At 40.9% G+C, this 21,455-nt stretch overlaps 1 protein-coding gene and 1 long non-coding RNA gene across 2 annotated transcripts in view; one reads left to right on the forward strand and one right to left on the reverse strand.

The window, feature by feature from the left end:
- Positions 1 to 12,996, reverse strand: part of LOC116701846 (uncharacterized) — a 24,378-nt gene extending 11,382 nt beyond the window's left edge. Inside the window, exons 1-2 of the long non-coding RNA XR_004335017.1 lie at positions 12,838 to 12,996; positions 2,708 to 2,714 (exon numbers count right to left, since the gene is read on the reverse strand). This is a non-coding gene — a long non-coding RNA (uncharacterized LOC116701846). The remainder of the gene's footprint in view (positions 1 to 2,707; positions 2,715 to 12,837) is intronic.
- The window catches only part of grin2da (glutamate receptor, ionotropic, N-methyl D-aspartate 2D, a), a 254,730-nt gene that overhangs the window by 57,576 nt on the left and 175,699 nt on the right, over positions 1 to 21,455 (forward strand). The gene's annotated exons all lie outside the window — the stretch shown is intronic.

Genomic DNA, 21,455 nt, shown 5'->3' on the forward strand with positions numbered 1-21,455 from the left:
GATCAGATTTGTCAGTGTTGAAATTTTAAGTTCCACTCAGCCGTTTTATTGATCTCTGTGAGGACGGCCAAGTTGTACATTTAGAAAAACAGATTGACTCTTCACTTATCTTTATTGTTGCACAAGAGCTGAGGACCTCCAACATGGCCGCCAGGGAGTTCTTACCACACCTGAAAGCCCTTCATTATCTGAAAGATAATAGGAGTGCTGACACAGCGGCAATGATGATCATTTCTTTGCCCATCGGAACAAAACAACCAGCAGGACAAGTGTATTAAGTGATTCAGTTAACACTTGACTTTTTGCCAAATAAGATAATTGGTCAGGTGTAATGGGAAAATGACAAACTTCTAGCTTGCTGTAGCTAGCTTAACAAACTGTAAATGGACAGTGACTTCTACTGCACCGTCTCTACGTTGTCTTGTTTAACCCTTTACAAAGGGAATGTACCCTTTTTTTGTCCTTTACTGCCAGATTCACCACTAACACCGGCCTATTAATTTTACACTTAATTTTGTAACTCATGAACAATAATTCTCATTCATATGTGATTATACTTATTTTTTTGTAATGTTTTAGAATTCTTTTGAATTTTTTTTAGCATTATTTTAATTTTTTATGGGCATTTTTAGGCCTTTTTTGACCGGACAGCTGAAGATATGAACGGGGTGAGAGAGGGGCAATGAGCTGCAGCAAAGGGCCAAAGGTCAGAGTCGAATCCGGGCCAGCTGTGTCTAGGAGTAAAACCTGTTTGCTGATTGGTGCAGAGCAGTTAATGCTAAATAAAAGAGATTTATCTCAAAACAAGGTTGGTGCCCCATGAACCTTTGGCGTCTATAATATATAGGATATACAGCTGCTTAGTCATGTCGTATTTGGTTTTAAGTCTACCAACGACGCTTAGGATTTTATGGTTTATACTCCAATTGTCAATGGTGAATGAGGAATTGCATTGTATTTTTAAAAAGGAAACCTTGTCAACATCTGCTTTAACTGTTTCCATTACGACATCGGCACAACTCTATCGCCTCCTCTGCCAGCTGAGCTATCCGGGCGCCCGTTATGAATAATTTTGACTGATAGAATCCCGGACTGGCAAAGTTTAGTCGGGAGACTGTTTTGAAACAATTTAATTTATTTTCACACAAAATGCCACAAAACACCCAAAATTAAACGCAAGCAGTAAACTGATAATTACAATTATACTCAATTATACTCATTATACTCATTAATTATTATACAATTTTGCTTGAAATAAACCCATATATTTTTTTTCAAACAGTGTCAAATTCAACTCGAGGACAACCGGAGGGTTAGTAAGTTAATAAGTTGTGAACACCTTTTAGTCACAGAAAATACCCAAATGCTTAAAATAACGCCTCATGAACATGCTTTATCAACTCAGACCAACAGGATCAGAAACATAATCAGATCTGTAGAGACTTCGGACACAGAGCGATAGCTTTTCTGGCCGTTTTTCAGCCAATCTGATCCGATTAGTCCCCGTAGGTTCAGTGCCTTGATCCCTTTAGCTGTTAACAAAACTCAGGAAGTCATTTATTTTTTATTTTTTTTAAAGTCAGACTTCGCTCCCAGAACCAATCCAACCATAAAACTAACGTTTCTCTCAGAGGATTTAATATTGAACTGTCACGCAAGATCAACTTTCCAAATAACGGCCGATCCCCTCTTCCCTTGCCAATAAACAAATGCAGAAAATGATAAATCTGTGATGGCCTGGAGGCTGGTTTCCGAGAGTTTTGGCTGCAATTCACATGCGACTATCCAGGGAAGTGATTTGAATGGAAATTAGGACAAATTATTTAAGATAATGAGTCAAAACAGTGAAATTGTTTACTATGCAGCGTACCATGCATCGGCAGCTACTGGTTTGTTCCTTCTTGATCTTTCTCCGCTTTTCTCCATGGTTGCGCTGTTTTATGAAACTGTCAATATGGGAAAATGGAAATTGATTTTGCCACATGTCTTTCAGGGCATCCACATAACTCAGAACCAGCATTTAACAGATAAGGGTCAAGGGTGCAGGGAGTTATCAATTCCAGTCTGATCGCTGCAAACAGGAGCCCTTTTCCTTCTGCCTGACATTTACACACACACACACACACACACACACACACACACACATACACCACAGACACACACACACCACACACACACACTTGATTGTTTTGTCAATCACATAAAGCCTCACTGAGTTTCTTTACCATCATATATCTCCACACAAACACACCACACACACACACACACGTGCATTCAGATCCAGAAACCGCTGCATCAGCATATGGCATGTTGGCCCATGCTGCTTGTTGAGCTGTAATCCATTCTGCTACTGAGGTGTGTGTTTGGTTTATAGCTGGTGAGTGGTCCTCCAGGGGATCTTGGACTGGCGCGCGTGTGTGTGTGTGTGTATGAGAGTGTGTATGTGAATGTCTAAACATAAGAGGGACTGTCGAAGGTGTGAACGTGTGTGGAGGCTTCTCTAAGTGAAGTGTGTAAGTGTGTAAGTGTGTGTGTGTGTGTGTGTGTGTGTGTGTGTGTGTGTGTGTGTGTGTGTGTGTGTGTGTGTGTGTGTGATGGAAAGAGAGTGTTTATGAAGCAAATCTCATTTAAATTGCCGAATATGGAACAAATCCTAATCATGGTTATTTTAGTCAATATTAAAAACACAATTATTTAACACGATTACTCGTTGACTTTTGGAAAGATGTTGAATTTATTGAACTTAACTTGAACTGTGAAATATCCCTCAGTAATTTTGTTTGTAACCCTATAACCTTTTAGAACACAAGACAAAGTAAGAGTGTACTTGCAAAACGTGATGTGCAAAAATATTCGTTTTTCTTGATTACGTTTTTTTTTGTCATTGTCTGGAGCCAAAATCATAATTGCGGATTTAAATGTGATTCATTACACAGCCCTAAAGCCAGCAGTGTGTGTGTCGCCGTGTAGTGTGAAGGGTCTCGCGCTCTCTGTTAAGGGGCATTTTTCAGGCGCCTGTGTGTCATGCACGACTGTGCAGCAGTTTTGTTATTTTAGTTGTCGTCGCTGCCGGGCTGTTGAAGCTCATATGCAAACAGCAGGCCGATGCCGAGCAGATTAACTCAGGCCACACCACACTCATGAGCAAATCTGTGTAGGAGTCAATATTTGGGGAGCAGCACGGCCGGGTGGTCACCGAGCCGGAACCAGAACAGGCTGGGTTAGATCCCCACAGCTGCTAGTGAAGCATGCTGGGAGGAATGTTGGATCGCTTTGATTATCTTTTCAATTGAGTGATTAATAGTTTGTGTTGGAAGAAGAAATATGAGTTTTCCAGAGCCCAAGATGAAGTACTAAAGTCCAAAACACACAGTTAATACCAACAAAATTACAACTGTTTAAAACAAAAAGGAAGAACAGAAAAGTGGCAAAATCTCACATTTCAGAACTATAAAGCTGCAATTTTTCCCCCCTTTTTTAAAAATATTTGTAACAATTATTTGATTATGAAATTTTTTCAGCCTTACATGTAACGCTTCTTGAATTTCTGTATGTTAAAACTCAAATTTAAACAGAGAAGCAATGAACAGGCTGCTGAGTCAGTGCAGCCTCCCTCTGTGTATGGATCAGCAGAAGAATTCAGCACACCTTTGGTCTCCAGTAGCATTATACTGTACTTCCTGTTTACCCAGAGCATGATGGGTGCACTGGTGGGAAAATCCGACCCGACCCTCTCTCTCGCTCTCTTTCTCTCTCTCTCTTTCTCTCCCTCTCTCTCTCTCCCTCTCTCCCTCTCTCTCTCTCTCTCTCCCCTCCCTCACATTTCCACTCTGCCTCTACACTCAAAAAATCAAACAGAAAAAAGAGTGAGTGATCATATATTTCCTTAAAACGGTCCCTGAGACTGTATAGTACCATTGATGAGCCAAATATGGTAATTTCTGAGTAGATTAAATATATATTTGTGGCTGAAGACAAAACAAGATCATACAAATGCTTTATTGTGACTCGTATTTAAATAAAGCGCAACTTATCCTGCAGGAAACAGCTGACTAAGCTAAAAATAAATAAAAATAAGACACACACATACACACACACACACACACACTGTAATGTAATATTTTCTCTTTAGCAGGCAGCAGAAAATAAACAGATTTAGTGTATTTGCACTGTTTTGAATTTCATCTTTTGCCGACTTACTTGTGAGCAAATGGAGCATATTAATACATCCAGGGAGGCGTGCAGAGTCATGGTTTGCATGAGTAATTTTTGACAGGGCGCTCTGACATCATATTTAAAACTAGTAATGCAGACTATTGTTTTTTCCTACAACTGTTGTAACAAGTTACTGTATGTGTGAGTGTGCAGTTTTACAGTGAGGTGCAATCATAGCGGCCTTTGTCAGTGTTGCCATGTCCGCTTATTCTAAGCGACTTTGGGCTTGTTTTTTTGTAAAGTCAGCTTACAAATATGGTAGTCGCGGGTTGCGGTTTTTTGGGCTTGTCACTAAAGTGTGTTGCTTATTGGGCTTGTACACAGGTTGTCCTTGCGGCTCGCTCGATCCCGCCTTTCCCCATAAACACTATAGACAGCAGCGTTATTTCCCCCCACTTCCTGCTTCTAATGGCTCTGACCCAGATGGAAACGAGTACCAACAATCAGAGGCAGAGCAGGGCAGTCTGTTGTTTTCTGGTTAGGAAAATGCGCGAGTAGCGACTAATGGTGAGTGGACTGTAGGAGAGTTTTTGGAGGAATAAATGCCCGGGATAAGTGGGTGAAATACGGGAAGAAATAAAACAAAGACTGGGAGAAAGAGAAAGGAGGAAAAGAATGGATTCAACCGTCGTGGGGAACAAACTCAAATCACTGTGAAAAAAGTGATTTCAAATCCATCAGTTTTCTAATGTAAATAATGTTAAAAGGTGGTTTAACTTACTCCTGTGGTCATTGTCCTGAAGCTCAGGGGAGAAATAAATAAACTCTAGCCTACCGGTGTACAGTTTACCAATCCGTTACAGGATTGTAACACAGTTTTATTTATTTTCTCTTCCAGGATCTTAGGGGGGCTACGTAGAAAAAGTCGCTTATTTTGGGCTTGTTTTCACAGCGGTTGCGTATTTGTCTCGCAAGATCTGGCAACACTGGCCTTTGTGTGTTTTCTTTTGCTTCCACTTTTGATTTACTCTACTCGTGATTTACTCTGAACCTGTTGAAAGTCTCAGTACTGTAGAGTTCAGAATGAGCAGGACTGTTATCACATTCCAATAACTCAGCCTGACTGGGATGAAAGCATGCATTAGTCTTTCAGTGTCCGCTGGAGAGAGAAGTAGACTGAACTTTCCAACCTTTCTAAGGTAACAGCGAGTGGCTACACCTCTAATGTGCTGCAATAAATCTGTGGCCAGAGGGGTGGCAAGGGCACCCCCCCCTGGAATCTGATTAGCTACTTCTGGTCCCCCCTGCCCTACCAGAGAAAGTGAAATACTTCTTGTTGACAACAGAGAATGACCACAAAGATGCAAAGAAGTTCAAAACGATCACTAAGAGAAGCTAAACTTACATGCTGAGATGCAAAATGACCACAAAGAGACTCACGCAAATGTGCCCCCCTTCTCTGAATCTGCGCCCCAGTCTAATCTGTTTTTGGTTTACCGGGCTGAAAACGACATCAGATACAATACGGAACAAAGGGCGTTGTGTTGATCTATCGTCAGTGACATTTTTAGAGTTTCCAAATTGGCGGGCAAGGATTTCAATGTCTGTAACAGAGTAAAACATCCAGTGCAATTTAAAAATAAAAAAAATAGTCTTGAATAGTCTCGAATTTCCAGACCCTCCTCCACAGCGCTGCATAGGAGGGTCTGGCTAGTCCACACAGCATTCCAGGATGGGAGAAAAACGTGTTCTGGTTTATCAATCACAATTGTCATGGGCGGTGCTAGGGCTGCACAATTAATCGAATTTTAATCGCGATCACGATTTGGACTTCCCACGATCAAATTTGCGTGATTGAGCGATTATTTTTTATATAGCATCATTTCATAGAACGCTCCGGGTTTTTTGCAAAGCCCATCTCCCGCTCCATAAAGCCGTCTGCTCATGAGCCAGTCAGAGTAGTTCACTGCACCCCGTGCAGCTACGTTTCTAGATGTAGACAGTCACAGAGGACAGAGTAGCGTGAGGAAAACTCAACAGATAACAGTCGGTAAGACTCAAGATAGTGGCAGTGGCGTCGGTCTCAAGGTTTACCAGTTTACCATTAAACGCAACACTTTGTCCCATTTGTTGTTTTTCAGACAACAGCAGTGACCAGTGCTAGTCTGTGCTAGTAGCGTCTGTTAGCTGTTAGCTCTTCTAGGACGCACCGGTGCTAATGTCCTCGCATCCGCTGCAATGCTGTTTATATGGATATGGTTTAATTTTGCGTTGCATGACCCATTTCGTCTGTAAAGCCGTGCCTGTGTTGGATCTTTCTACGCTCTCTCGTCCTACTCTCTCTCCTCTTACTCCGCGCCCCGCCACACAGCGGCCGCCGGTCCACACTTCTGATATTTGTCTACAGTTTTAATTTTTCATTAACACAGCTGTATATTGTTAAGTATGAGGGGGCAAACCTGTATTTGTACCAGTGTTCCCATGGTAACTCTGTTATCGCGGCCGCTACGGTGAAGAACACAGAAGAAGTTACTGAATGCAGCTAACTTCAGTTGGTAGAGTAACAGCGTAAGACGAAGGCTGCTGGACCAGGACCAGAGATGTGACCCATGGCCAGAATATCATAGTTCATAAAAATGCAGCGCAGTGAAGGTACAGACGTATAATACACACGTGTGTTTCCGCCGTTCGACCCGTGCTGGACCCGTTCATGATGAGTCAGCCGTCTCTCTGTGAGTAGCGTCCATCACACTCCCTCTCGCAGTTATAAATAGCCTATGTGACAATAAAATTTGTTTTGGTTAAAATCAACAAATAATCGTGAGAATAATCGCGATCAAAATTTTGATCAAAATAATCGCGATTATCATTTTGGCAATAATCGTGCAGCCCTAGGCGGTGCCTCTGCTGAATAGCCTCAGGAAGGAACTTATTTTGGCGGAACATGTGTACGTTGTTTTAGCCGTGCAACAGAAAACTCAGATTGGACAGATAGTCTAGTCTGCCTGGATTTACCCTGCAGAGATCTGAGGAGCAGGTAACCATAGTCCCCAGAAATCCACCGGAGTTTAAAATTACAACACACAGAAAGCGTAAAGTAACAGACATCCGGCCATGGAGCAATCCCGGAAGTGGAAGGTAGAGTATATAGACTACAGATAAAATGATGAATGATGATATTTACAGGCAGTGCTGTAAGATTTATGCACAAGCAGACATCCTTGCACGTAAGTTTAGCATGTGATCTGATGCTTTAAAAATTTCTTTGTTTAACGCGTATTGTACTCTTCTGTATACTGCACACTTGTGGGTTACAAGAATAGAGGCGTGAAAAGATAACAGGTAGCATATAACAATGCTTTGAGAATGCTACTCCAAAGGCCTAGATGGTGTAGAGCTACTGAGATGTTTGTGTCTGCACGAGTTAATACATGTCAAGCTGTAGTAAGAAGTCTGGTGTATACATGTATCCGCCGACTTGATGCATCTATGAATGAGAAAATCAGATCAGATTCAGTACTGTTTGTTATCAGTCTCGGATATGGAGACACTATGTGCCTCTGGAATTATTTCTGTTTTAAAGGAGAATTCCAACATGTTTTGAGCCTCTAAACATGTTCAAAATGCCATACTAGGGCCTGGCCATGACATTTCGTGTCTATTTTGAGGCTAAAAACATGTTTAAAACTTGCCCTGTTTAAGCCTGCTGGGTGCTAACGCTAGCAGGAGGATAACACGGTGTAGGCAGCACCGATTGGTTTCGTTTTTCTCTCTACTGACAGACCTCCACATTTACAAACAACAGAGCTACATGTTAGAATCGACCTGAATTCTCCTTTAAATGTTGTAAATGAGTTTGTAGTCTTATTATTATAATAATAATAATTATTATTATATTATTCCTCCTTGTCTGAGATTTGAAACCGTAACCTTCCAGTCACAGACCTGATGGCATTTGCCAGCCCCCTCTGTAGCTGGAGATGTAATTAAAGCCTTTTTTCTGATCAGTTCACCAGCTGGTTTTCACAGATCAGTCCTGGAGGGAACGGCTGATTATTGGCTACAGAATCTCAAGCTGCACATTTACAGCTAAAGTGAACATACTCTCATCATTACTATTAACTGTGATTATTCATCTCAGGGAATTAGCCGACATTAGTGAATTTGGTTCACAGCAGCTGTGAGTCAAGTGAAATAACATTTTATGTTTCTATGAGGCAGAATTCTACAATTACCAATTATGCAAACTAAATGTACATTTTGCATTTTCACAAATCAAGTGTGCAGCTCTGTGACAAATGGAATGTATAGTGTTGGTATTCATCAGCCCAGATTGTATTCATAAACTCAGAGCAGGCTGCCATGGCCCACAGCCAGACAGCTGGCAAGATATTGGGAAGATATCTCAGCTGTCAGAGCCAAGGAGATGGTGAGTGTCATAACCAAAAGGGTTATTGTAATATCTGAAGCTGTGGGTGAGTGAGTTTTATATCCTAATGAGAATCAGTTTGGTTTCAGGGTATAGTATACGTATGTGGCTGCAAATTTAGGATTTTAGGCATTCGGTTCAAGTGAAGCCCATGCGGAGTGGCCTTTAACCTGCATTCTCATTTCCAGCAGGAGGTGACTCCACTGGCTACAAGCTGGTTTCTTTTTTTCTTTTTAAAGATTATGTTTTAGACGTAGTGATTTTCTGTACTGTCGTGCATGCAGATGAATGTCGCCAATGCCCGGAGGTCCACAAACCAATGGGTGATGTCACTGCTAATACGTTCATTATGTTTTAAAGTCTATGATTAGTAAGTAAGTAAGTAGTAAGTAAACTTTATTTATATAGCACCTTTCACAGACAAGACGGGTCCAAGTGCTTTACAGTAAAAACAAAATAAACAGCAGCACATAGTATACAGGCATATGCTAGTTAAAAGCTTGTCTAAAAGATGTGTCTTGAGGTGTTTTTAAAAGATTCCACAGAATCCAAGGCTCTCAAGGCTAAGGGAAGAGAGTTCCAGAGCCTTGGAGCCGCCACAGAAAAGGCTCGGTCGCCCCTGGTTTTAAAGGTTCTGGGGACAGTTAAAAGGTCTTGGTCTGAAGACCTTAGAGAACGACCAGAAGTGTAAGCGTGCAGTAGATCCTGGATGTAAGCAGGGGCTTGTCATGCAAGGCTCTTAGTAGTGATTAAAATTTTAAATGCACTCTAAAACCAATTGGTAGCCAATGAAGAGCCTTAAGCACCGGAGTAATATGTGATCTCCTGCTGGTCTTAGACAGAAGTCTTGCTGCTGCATTCTGAACAACTTGCAATTTATCCATTGAAGATTTGTTTAAGCAAGTGTACAGTACATTACAATAATCCAAACGGGAAGAAATAAAAGCATGAACAAGCATCTCCAGCTCTTTTTGAGAGACCACAGAACGGATCTTAGAAATGTTCCTGAGATGGAAAAAACAGGAACGAACCACGGATTTCACATGACTGTTAAAACACATAGATTTGTCAAAAATGACACCCAGATTTCGCACAAGGTTATGTCTAGGTTAGGTTATGTCTATACAGCTAGCATATGGATTAAGTGTTAGGTTAAAGTTTGGCCTCAACTTACTTATGAAAGGCTGCTTTTAGTGATCTCATGAAAAGTCTGTAACGTCATGAAGATATCAAAACTCTTACAGCTCTCTTAAAGGTCCCATGACATGGTGCTCTTTGAATGCTTTTATATAGACCTTAGTGGTCCCCTAATACTGTATCTGAAGTTTCTTTTATATAGACCTTAGTGGTCCCCTAATACTGTATCTGAAGTTTCTTTCCCAAAAATCAGCCTTTGTGCAGAATTACAGCCACTAGAGCCAGTCTTATATTGTATTTTATATTCATATTTATGTTGTAGTGATTTGTCAACAATCCCAAAGTGAACAGTGGAATCCAAAATGCCGAAAACACAAAACAAGATCATTAACACCTTCAACCCTCTGAGGTCTAAGGGTATTTTTACATATCTTCTTAAATTTACCTTTTTAGGGTATTCCCATATAACTGATCTGATGTGTTTTTATATAAAAATGTTCAAAACAAACTCAGCTTTTCGTATATAGTGACGGTCGCAGTTTTTCTACAGCAGCGTTTAAATAGTTAATTTGGTGCTAAATCGCTTTTTGACATTCCTCAAATCTCTTTTGACACCAAACCCTAACTGTGTGTTTTGTTGTGTGTTTGAATTGTTTCGGCACTTGAAATGAGTTTAACAAAGTCTTTAAGTTATACGTGATTAAAATTGTAAATTGTTGTCTGAAATTAAATTTTGTAAAATGGCTTTATGGGTAGGAGTTTGGTCAGACATCTTTTGGACACGCTAGTGCGCCATTCGTCCTCAGAGAGTTAAGTGAGTAGCACTATTGTGGAAAGTGTTGAAAAAGATATGTTGGCCTGTTTAGAGTTGTATTTATCCTTTGCTTTTCTCCCACAATGCTCCAGGTTCCTCCTGTAGGCAATCTGAATCGTAAAATATGGACGTTTGGCTGTCCAAATCCAACGAAAAAGGCCATTTGGTATGTGTGTAGAACGTACCGAGCAGAGCAGCATCTAGACGAGGTTTAGCGAGTAGATGTAAGTGGGAAATTACGTGAAGGATGGTCGGGATGGTGGATGGGAACGCAGGACTTTCACCCAGGAGAACGGAGTTTGTATCTAGCGTGTGTCCTTAACCGGCCCGTTACTGTCGCATATCAGGGAAGCCGCTTTCTCTTTATCTGGCCCGTTATCCCTGAGTAACTGAACCGTAAGCCCGCCCGCGACCTTTCCCTTAACATAACCGCCCCGTTCCCTTGTGTCACGGAACCGTAAGCCCACCCACAAACTTTTCCTTAACCTAACCGCATCAAAAGGGACGCCAATAGTCCCAACCAAGCGCGTGTTATCAACGACACAGGCACCTGACCAAGCGTCTGAATTTCACAAGATCGAAGTGAGAATTCAGTGTCATATATTAGGGTCATTAACCTGCATGGCCCAACGGTTAGCTTTGCGGCCTCACAGCAAGAAGGTTCTTGGTTTGAATCCAGCTCGTTCTAGGCCTTTCTGTCTGGAGTTTGTATGTTCTCACCATGTTTGCGTGGGTTTCCTCCAGGTTCTCCGGGTCCCCCACCATCAAAAAACATGTACTAGGTTCTCCAGTCAGTGCCCTTGATCCATACACTGGCTCGGATTTGATCCCCGGGCGCTGTAAATGGCTGCTCACTGCTCCCTTGAGGGGAAATGCAGAGAATGAATTTTGTTACATGTGTGTGTGACAATAAATACCTTTACCTTTTATCGATATAATTGTTGCAGCATGTTCTGGGTCTCCCCCAGTGTCTCCTCTCGTATGAGCCCACAACACCTCAACATAGAGGCGTCTGGGCGGCTTTTGGATCTACCTCCACTGGCTTCTTTGCCCTGAGTGAATTTATTAAGAGTTCTTCTTGAAGAGGATAGAGCCACCTTAGCATGCTGGAGAGGTGTACATGACTTTTCAAACCCTGAGAGCTGTGTGGCCTAAAGCAGCAGGTATATTTTCCCAGGACGGATTGTTCCTAAGAGAGGGGCCGACAAAGAGTGATTCATAGACAGTCTTGTGGAAAGAGAGTGACTCTAGAACGAGCGGGGGGGGCTAGCCAGGCTGCAGGCAAAAGTGGACTCCTTGGCAGGGTGTTGGCAGGAAGTCAACAACAAACGTGTCACACATTATTATAGACCCAATCACAAATGCTTGTTAATGAAAACATCCAGGTAGAAAACTATATTATCCCGAACAACTTGACATATCTCAGTTATTTAAAATGCATGTTTGATGCTTTCTGATGTGAACACCTTCACTAACATCACATTGGAGACGTAATTTACCTGTTGGGAGACAGACTACAGAAAATGACCCCACCCAAACTAGCAGTCAATCCGACCGGCGGTGAGATGTTGCTGTTCCTAACACTAGATTTGATTTTATATAGACTCTAGCAAAGCAACATAAAATATGCACAGCAGATATGACAGATAGCTCGAACCCTTTTAGGTTTAATATCCTCAAATTTACAGTTACAGCCGAAAATGACAACAAGAATAAACAAGATTTTATTTCCCTCCACAATTCAAATGAATGGCCGTTTGTCTACCCTGACGTGATTGTTGTGTTGGTGCAACATCACAGGGATTCGGTCTATTACACATTATACATTTTTGTAAGTGTAGTGTGCCTTTATCCTGGTGGCAACATTTTAGCATGACAAAGCCAGGTCTGAAAAAAAAGATGAATATCGCAGTTTGGTGCCAAAGGACTTGACTGGCGTGCAAAGAGAGCGAGACCTGATCTCAAATCACATCGGACATAATGGAACAGAGAACCTCATCACTGAACATCAGTGGCTGGCTTCCCTATTGCTCTTGTGGCTGAACTCCACCAGTTCTTTTTAAAGAAAAGTGGAGGCTATTATAGCAGCAGATTAAAGCGCATGGTTTTGGAATGAGAAGTCCAACAATCACATATTGTTCAGTCAAATGCAGAGTTTTTTTGTGTTTGTAGCGGGCAAAAATCCTTCTTTATTTGGAATTTGTTTTTTTTAAATGCAGTGGAATATGCAGGATTTTTATGCAATTTTATGCAATGAAATTTCGGGAACTTGCAAAAAATTTCGGATTGATGAAAAAGAGACTTTGTCTTGTCGCGTAATTACGTCACTTCATAACGTTCCCATGGCAACAGGGGGAAATAGCAGCTCTTATGTGAAGTAAACGCAACATTTTTCAACTTTCTGCTAAGTTATTTGTGACTTTTTGCAACGAAAATGAGGGGATTATGACATTATGCAATCCCCGCATTATTTTGCACAGGGATCGTTAATTCACGAGGTGAAAATGCGGCGCATTTGAAGAAATGCGGCCCCCTGATAAACATGCAGACTTTGGCTGATTAAGCTCTGAATTATACGTTTGCATAATCACTTTTTTTCTGGAGTGACTGATTGTTGAAATGTTTGGGTGTCCATATAGTGTTGGTCATGTAGGGTATTACGTGTCTACAGTAAGTTCATAGACAGCGGGGTTTAGCTTACGAATAGACTTCAGTTTAGTTGGTCTGCGATGGCAGAGTCAGGTTCTATCTGGGGTTCCTGCCTGTTTAAAGGGATTTTTGTCCTTGCCGCTATACTCTTTGGGGAATTGTTGGGTCCCTGTAAATTACTGTGTGTTATACTGAACCATCAACACGTTCTCACCTCCAACGTATAACAAACTAACCATGGGCAGTGGCTCTCAGCGTCAGATATGACTCAAAAAGCACCTTCAGGGAATGTTTGGAACGCGCTAGGCAGGGCAACACCGCGACCGCGTTGCTATCAGATGACGTAGTATTAAGAACAACAATGGTAGCGAGTAATATGAAAGACACAAATTCAGCGTAAAGAGGTTGGTTGGGGTGGCGGATGGGTCAAACTACATTTTATAACCCCACCAACAATCTTTTCCTAAACCTAACTGTCCCGCATGCCAGTCAGAACGTTCCGACCCAGAGCGTCAAAAGTGACGTCAAGAGTCCCGACGCTAAAGGAGACTTTTAGCTAAATAACAAAAGCCAAAGGACGCCAAGAGTCTGTATTTTCAAGATGGAAGAGTGAGAATGTGTTGGGTCTACTCTGTCTCTGTCCTGAGATAACTTCTGTTATGATTTGACACAATAAACAGAATTGAATTTAAACTGAATTAAATATATGCCTTCTAGCTTGTTGTACTGCAGAGCTGCACTCGGGCAAAAAAAATACAGCAAAGTACCTTTTATTAAGATCTATCTGGTTATACTATGGTTTGACGGAGAATGCATGGCAAATATGGCGCTGCAGTCCATGGTCACTGGTTACGATGTGTGTTTGCAGTACAGCTTCTGACCTGTGTGTAGCCGCCCTGTGGGGCCCAGCAGTCCGCTCCCTGATCACTGCAGCTTCTCCTTTCAAACCAAAACATAAGAAGCATTGAAGCCCAGAGCTCTCATCATGCACACAGGATTCACTGCAGGCACAGATTTCAACTCTCATGGAGATACACAAGCCACCCTCTAATGCAGAAACGTTTTAGTCACACACTCACAACAGCACCAGGCTTCTCACACACACACACACACACACACACACACACACACACACACACACACACACACACACACACACACACACACACACACACACACACACACACACACACACACACACACACACACACACACACACACTTGCAATGCCTCATCATGCCAGCAAATCAGGGGGAAACCTGAAAGTTAAAGCTCGATGGATAGCAGTTGACAGCCGGCAGGAGACGAGGAACTGGTGGCTGTTTGTGTTTTCCGAGTGTTTCACAGCAACAGCAGAGCGGCAGAGAAGGTAGAATGGTGGAGTAAATCAGCATGTGTGGTAGGTTGCTAAATTGGAAAGTAAGCTCATAGATTCACAGTTGACTTTCCCTCCTGACTTTGCTTTAAAGGACACATTGAATGCATTCCAGGGGCAATGAAGTGATAAAGCGGTTTTACTTTTGGTAGCCACGTTTGTATCAAGCTGCCTGATCCTGTTCTGCTTGAGTTGGTTGTTTCTTACATTTCAATCTTTTTTGACTTTCTTTCCATTCAGTTTGAGTCTGAAATGGTTTTCCATTAAGCTTCTTAATAAGAAGAAATTAAGAATTTCTTCTTATGCCATGCTGGGAGCAACCTGTGACGTCAACCGGGTTTAAAATCAAACTCGATATATTATAGTTTATAGCAGTTCAAGGATTTGCAGGTACTCAGATGCACGTCGTTCCCCATACTGTGATGTTACAGCATTTTAGATTGTAGTGGTAATAATACATTTTATTTGTAATGCACTTTATATTTAAGACAAACCTCAAAGTGCTACAGTTAAGATCATAAAAGCAAGATAAAAACATCAGTTTCAAATAAATATAAATAGTGCAACTACATTGTTGTGCAAGGTATGACATGCAGTAGGCCTGCTGAGAGGATCTCAGTGAGCGGGCCGGGGTGTAAAACCTCCAGTTCTCACGATAGAGCAGTGTGAGACCCCCCTCTCCTCCTGGGTGAGTGGTGTTTATAAGGTTCAAGAGCAATTAAGCTAAAAAAAAACCACTGGTTTAGCTGGAACATGCACTTTTCACATTTAATAAAAAATGCTTTTGAACCCACGGAGCAATGCCTTCCCCACCGAAAGGTTACATTAGTAACTACGTTTCTATGACTTCTTTACATACGACAATGTGCACAACTATCTGTGCTAAAAAGAAAAAAAAACTATGTTGAACACATCTATATATAACATAAAACACACACACACACACACACACACACACACACACACACACACACACACACACACACACACACACACACACACACACACAGCAAACCCCAGTATTTATTAGGCCGCAGGAGTCTGTACAAGGCATAGTCTACTTTAGTCTTACTTAATGTACAGTAACTTTGTTTTTATTTTACTGTAAGAACGGTACTTCTGTGTTTGACACTTATCTATCTCTGCTCTTGTCTTTGCTGTTGCAAACCGCGATTTCCCCACTGTGGGACAAATAAAGGTTTTCTTATCTTATTCCACATCGTATACCAACATTCATCATAAAATAAGGGACGGGTAGGTTGTTGTAAATAAAAAAAGGAAGTCATTTGCATTTACTGAATCAGAACATATTTTAGTGTTATGGATTTGATGTTGATTTATTTTGTAATTTCCCCACTGGGGATCAATAAACAGTATAAATTATTATTATTGAGTTACTTTTTATTAGCTCAGCACCACCTCTTTGCTACTTTGCTTGAGTTATCACATTCGGATTGTTTTTATGACTTCTGCTGTCTTTCAGTACTTTAACCAAGAAGTGACATCACAGCTGAGCGGACATCAGGACTTTGAGTCACCAGTGTGTGGAACATAAAAACCCACTGATTTGGTCGGTGACACTAATGACAGACTGGGAACATCTCGGCTCACAGCTTGCGTCTCCCTCGCCATTTTATTTGACTTTTTGTGTGATATTAAGACGGTTGTGGGTAAAAAGAAATGCACAACGAATCCAGACCCTACAATAATTTCCGTGGGATAAGTTAGCAATGAAGTAATAACTGCAGCTGATTCACAACAAAGGCTTTTTAGTGGTTTAATGGTGGAAGGCTGTGACTGACGTGTTGAATTTGCATTAACAGACGGGAAGGGTAGATTACTGTATTACAGCAAAAGCATATTTTTGTGCTGGAATGATGTAAAGGTAAATGTTTCATTTAACGTTGCTGACTCAAGCAAATACATCTGACTTGCAGGAAAGCTACCCCAAATCTGTCGGATATTCTATGCATGCTTTATCCAAATAAATCACAATGTTAGACAGGATGAAAACCGCATTTTTACATGAGAAGTTTTTGGTTTCTTAAGGCAGAATGTTTGTCAGGAGCAGCTGGGACAACATATCTCCCCAAACACTGTGTTTACTGCAAAGTCAATACTAATTTTCCTCATTGTTAAAATGAAACGAACAAGCAGATTTCACTGCAGCAGTCAAAGACGAGATTAGAGAAAAGAATTCATCAACATGAAACACTTCAAACATCCAATTTAATCTTTAAGGGCCTGTAAGTTGGCACAATCAATGTGTGCTGTTTCTATATGGAAATGGGGTCCCTGTCATGTTTAATTCAGCGTGCTGTGGGATATCTTAGGTTCCCTGTGGAGAAGTGAAGCCTTCTCCCACAGCTTTGAAGGCATCACCAGAGAGCGACTTGATGTCATCTGTCAGGACTCACTGAAGCCATCTGGGTGGCTTGTGTCAGCCCGGTGTCCTATTAAAACCCTTTATGTTGGGATTTTCAGCATTCTGGCAGGTACATCTATCATGCTTTCATCGGCCTAAGGGATGTTGGCGTATTGATTAGCCAACCTACTTCTTGTTTCCGAAGGATAACCTAGAAACAAACTGGAAATGGACATCAGCTGAGGGCAAGATTTTTGATGTAAGATAATAAAGCCAATAACTACACTTTTAAAGTTGCTATAAGAAACTTTTCAGTTTGTGTTGATTTGGACAAAAGCGGTAGTGTTTTTTCAACGCTTGATGTCGTAATGATCTTTTCTTTATGGTGCTGTATTGCCCGCTGCAGATTACTGAGTTAGAGTACGTCTTATAGGATAATATTTTTCTTTTCATTTACAATAAAAGAATACAGTACAGATGTGTGATGGCCACAGCCATGGCCACACAACCAGCTTAAGAGCAGTAACCTCATGGACTTTTATTTCCTTAGGTTTAGTTTACATGCTTTTGTTTATACACTTGAATTTGTTGCAACCATTTATTAAGTTACAAATAACTTACAGGACACTTGTTTCATTTCACATATATTATACTTTATTTGATGTATACAGAAGTAGCTTTTAGGAAGCGTGCACTATTAGTTACTTTTGGATTTCCATTCTGTTAAATAACATTTTTCTTTTGAGCTTACCGGTTGGAGTCCACACCCGGGTGGGATCCAGGTCTGCTGGCTTAAAAAGGGTGACGCTTGGGAAAGGAGCAACTTTATAAGGGAGGTGGCCTAATTGGACTCTACCACTTCTTGATATGACCGGGGGGTAGCTTTAGTCTGGCTGTAGGTATTGTGGAGTTTAGATTTTATATAGAGCAAGGATCTGTTTAGATAGGATAAGTAAAAGTGTAATTTATTAACAATATATTTTTAGATAGGTTTGGCATTATTTGTTCTTGAAGTTAGCTTGCAGTTATTGTTTGTTTCCCCCTGTGTGTTTAAATTGGTCTGATCAGCCAATATATAAGGCCCCTTTGTTTCTTTGTTAAGCAGGTTAGTTGTATTTTGGAGTCTCTTATGTTCAGAGCCTTAGTTATTGTCTGTTTTCTTTGACCTCTTTTAAGGGCCCAAAGCATTATCTTTATTTTGTTTGAACTATTTTTTGGGAAATAAACTTCTACTTTTTTTAAATTTCTCTTGTGACTCCTCATGCTTAACTGCTTGGTCCCTCACAAGATGCAATGTTGCATTTCAAGTGTTGCATTCTTAGCCTAGATGTGTCACGAGCCAAGGCATTAAGAGATTGTTGTTCATCCATTCATTCAAACCTTTTATTTAACCAGAATAAAAAACTCCTTGAGATTAAAAAATCTCTTTTACAAGAGTGTCCTGGCAAGTGGCAGCAGCGCGGTTTCAAATAGACACAGAGACACTTCCAGGTAAATACATAAACACACTTTAACTCATATTCAAACAACAATGTCATCATAAAAACCCCGGGTCCTAAATCAATTTTAAAACCAGTGACATACAGACTCCCTTTCTCCAAGGACCTTTTTAAAAAGCCTTTAAAAGAATAAACAGTTCATTCTGAAGCTGATTCCATGCAGATGGTGCCGCAAAATTAAAAGCCAGCAGTAGCAACCAACGTAATAATAACTTAGATTAATATAGCGCATTTCACAAAACCCACAGACATTTTACACAAGTAACCTTACAGAGGAACAAGGGAAAAGAAGAGTCGGCCAACACAGAATGAAACGTCCGCGCTAAATGGAAAGGGGGGGGGGTGTAATTTAATGTCGGCTACTGACGTACAACCACATCACGCATTGTAAAGGTACTTTATGAATGAAATAGACATATTACATACCTGAGGGTTAGGGTTGGGCGAAATGGAGAAAATCTAATACCACTATATTTTTGATTGAATACCTCTATCAATACCCCAACTATGTTGTGGTGTTGGCTATTGGTGCTTTTACAAAATATTTACACAATGACATTTTGGATAATAATCATCAGTAATGCGGGTATAATGATTAAGTGGGTAAAGGTAAATAATAGAACAGCTAGTTTTCAGAACATGACATCACTTCACTGTAATGCAGCCATTAAAACTATGAATAGACACCACTAATGCCATTATAATATTACAGACGATATCTAATCTCATATCACGATATCGATAGTATATCAAAAATATTGCCCAGCTCTACTTGAGGGCCAGTTCAGGGTGGGATCTGAATAATTCACTAAAGCCAGACCAATATATCGCGAGAACAGACACGGCGTGGATCTTTAGCGGAGCGGAGAGCTGCTTCACGCACGCCTCCGGGGCGCGCCGTGGCCAGCTGGTGGACTGTCAAGCATCGACTTGAATGGCTGCCGTTGCTCGGGGGGGGCCGCGGCGAGCCCGCAGCGCTGTGCAGACGCGCCCCGTGGTGTATAGGGGTAAGCAACTGTCGATCGGCATCTCAGATTTTAGTTCGAAGCTCCAGTAAGAGTGCACCGGTCTACGAGCCTGCTCAGGTTGGTGTTATCGTCTGTTCATTTTCAGAATACTTCCTGATGCATTTTTGTACCAAATATGAAATGCAGATTCATATTTTATTCATAATTATGTAATAATCATCATCAGTGGTCAGTCATCGCTCTTAGAAAAAGAACGGAGTAGAGGGGAGCTTCCCCAAGAGAGTCAATGATGTTCTCGGAGTGGACATTACTGCAGCCGCCATCACACGTTGGAGCATTTCCGTGGTCAGGTTAAGCCACGGTAAGGTCAGCTTCTCCAGTGGATTCGTAACGTAGTGTGATGCCTCAGTATCATTGCTATGGTTACCTACAGTTGCATGATTAAAAAAAAAAAAAATGTTTGTGGACATCTGGCAGCGAAACAAACCAGTATTCTCAGTGGCCGTGGTGTAAACAAAGATTACAAAGATGCTCCTTGCTTTTTTCATTATTTACCGGGCTCCGTAGCTCTGGCCAGCAGAATGTACTCTGCAGTAGAAAGGGCCACAGAGTGAAATATTTACACAAGTGCACGAGGTGTCTGCTGTTCCTGAGAAAGACGAGGGTCATGGGAACTGGGAATCGAATGTATTTCGACAGAAATAGTAAATACTTCAACATAATAAAGATCAGGGTCAGCGTTTGTGGAAGCCTGCATTGGCAATCCATTACTCGTTGTGGCTGTGCCTAATTAACTCGCTTTTGTAATAGCTCTGGGCTGCACACTGTTTGCAGTAATGATGGGTACTGTATCTTTCTTTGAATGTTGGATTTATTTGATGACTTAGTAAAACAAACACATATAACACTGCACAGCAGGAATTGCATAGGCTGAAAAAAACAAATCACTGAGGATAAACGCTCCAAGTCCGAAGGCTTATTTCCATCTTGGTGCTTTTGGATAAACACCTATCATGTCACACGTTAACAGACACTACAATCAAGACATGTGCAGACAATACGGTCAACATATGATAACAGGTAAGCGGTAGCTACACTCTAAGAAATAAATCTGTAACAGAAGTAGTTGTGGCAGCTCATTGCCCGGACTTTGTCCCGTAATTAAAAACAGAAAGGACGTTTGTAGCTACACTTAAAATACAGAACATTTTCTGTTAGGCCTATTATGTAATATTTTCTCAGTAAGTAAAGTTCTGAAAATACTTCAACATTGGAAAGAAATTGACGAAAAAGTTATATGTTCAATAATGTAGCGAAAAGTATGGATCTCACAAAGCCGCCTTTGCTGTCAAAAAGCGACAGAAATGTTAATAAAAGCAACAAATGTAAAAAATTAATAATAATACATAAAAAAAAGCAACCTCAACGGTAAAGAAAAACAACTGTGAATCAAGATCTATACAATTTCTGTTACGATACACAGACTTACAACTGTTAATACACATATTTCTTAGAGTGGATGTCAACAGGCTTTTTGTTTTCTTGGTCATAAAAATCAAAAAAAGAATCGACATTGAAACTGCTACATGGCACTTTGTAGCCATTTCTTGTAGAATGCAAAGATATGTTGTTTTTTTTCAGAAACCTTTAACAAATATTTAAATGCTAAAACGGTTATTGGCTAACTTTCTCATCTAACAAATCTGTAACTCTCCAAATCTGCAATGTGTCTAATAGCTTCTAATAAGGGGGGCCTCTGGTATAGTCTCTACCTTTTTAAGGGGTTCTTGGCTAAAAACAAGATTGAGAACCTGTGTTCTGGCTGAAGTCTCGAAAGCTTTTTCTGTACTTATTTGTTGCCTAATGTGCAATAGGACACATTATTTCAGCAAGCAATCACTAGGCAACATCCTTACAAGAAGAGATACTTCACCTTTGGGATGCATTGATTGTAAATTGCTTCTATTTAGAGAAATACTCAATCATGTTTTTGCCTGGCAGGGAAAGACACACACTTAAACGCACACACACACACACACACACACACACACACACACACACACA

Source organism: Etheostoma spectabile, chromosome 14 (assembly GCF_008692095.1).
Source record: "Etheostoma spectabile isolate EspeVRDwgs_2016 chromosome 14, UIUC_Espe_1.0, whole genome shotgun sequence".
Classification (NCBI taxonomy): Eukaryota; Metazoa; Chordata; class Actinopteri; order Perciformes; family Percidae; genus Etheostoma; species Etheostoma spectabile.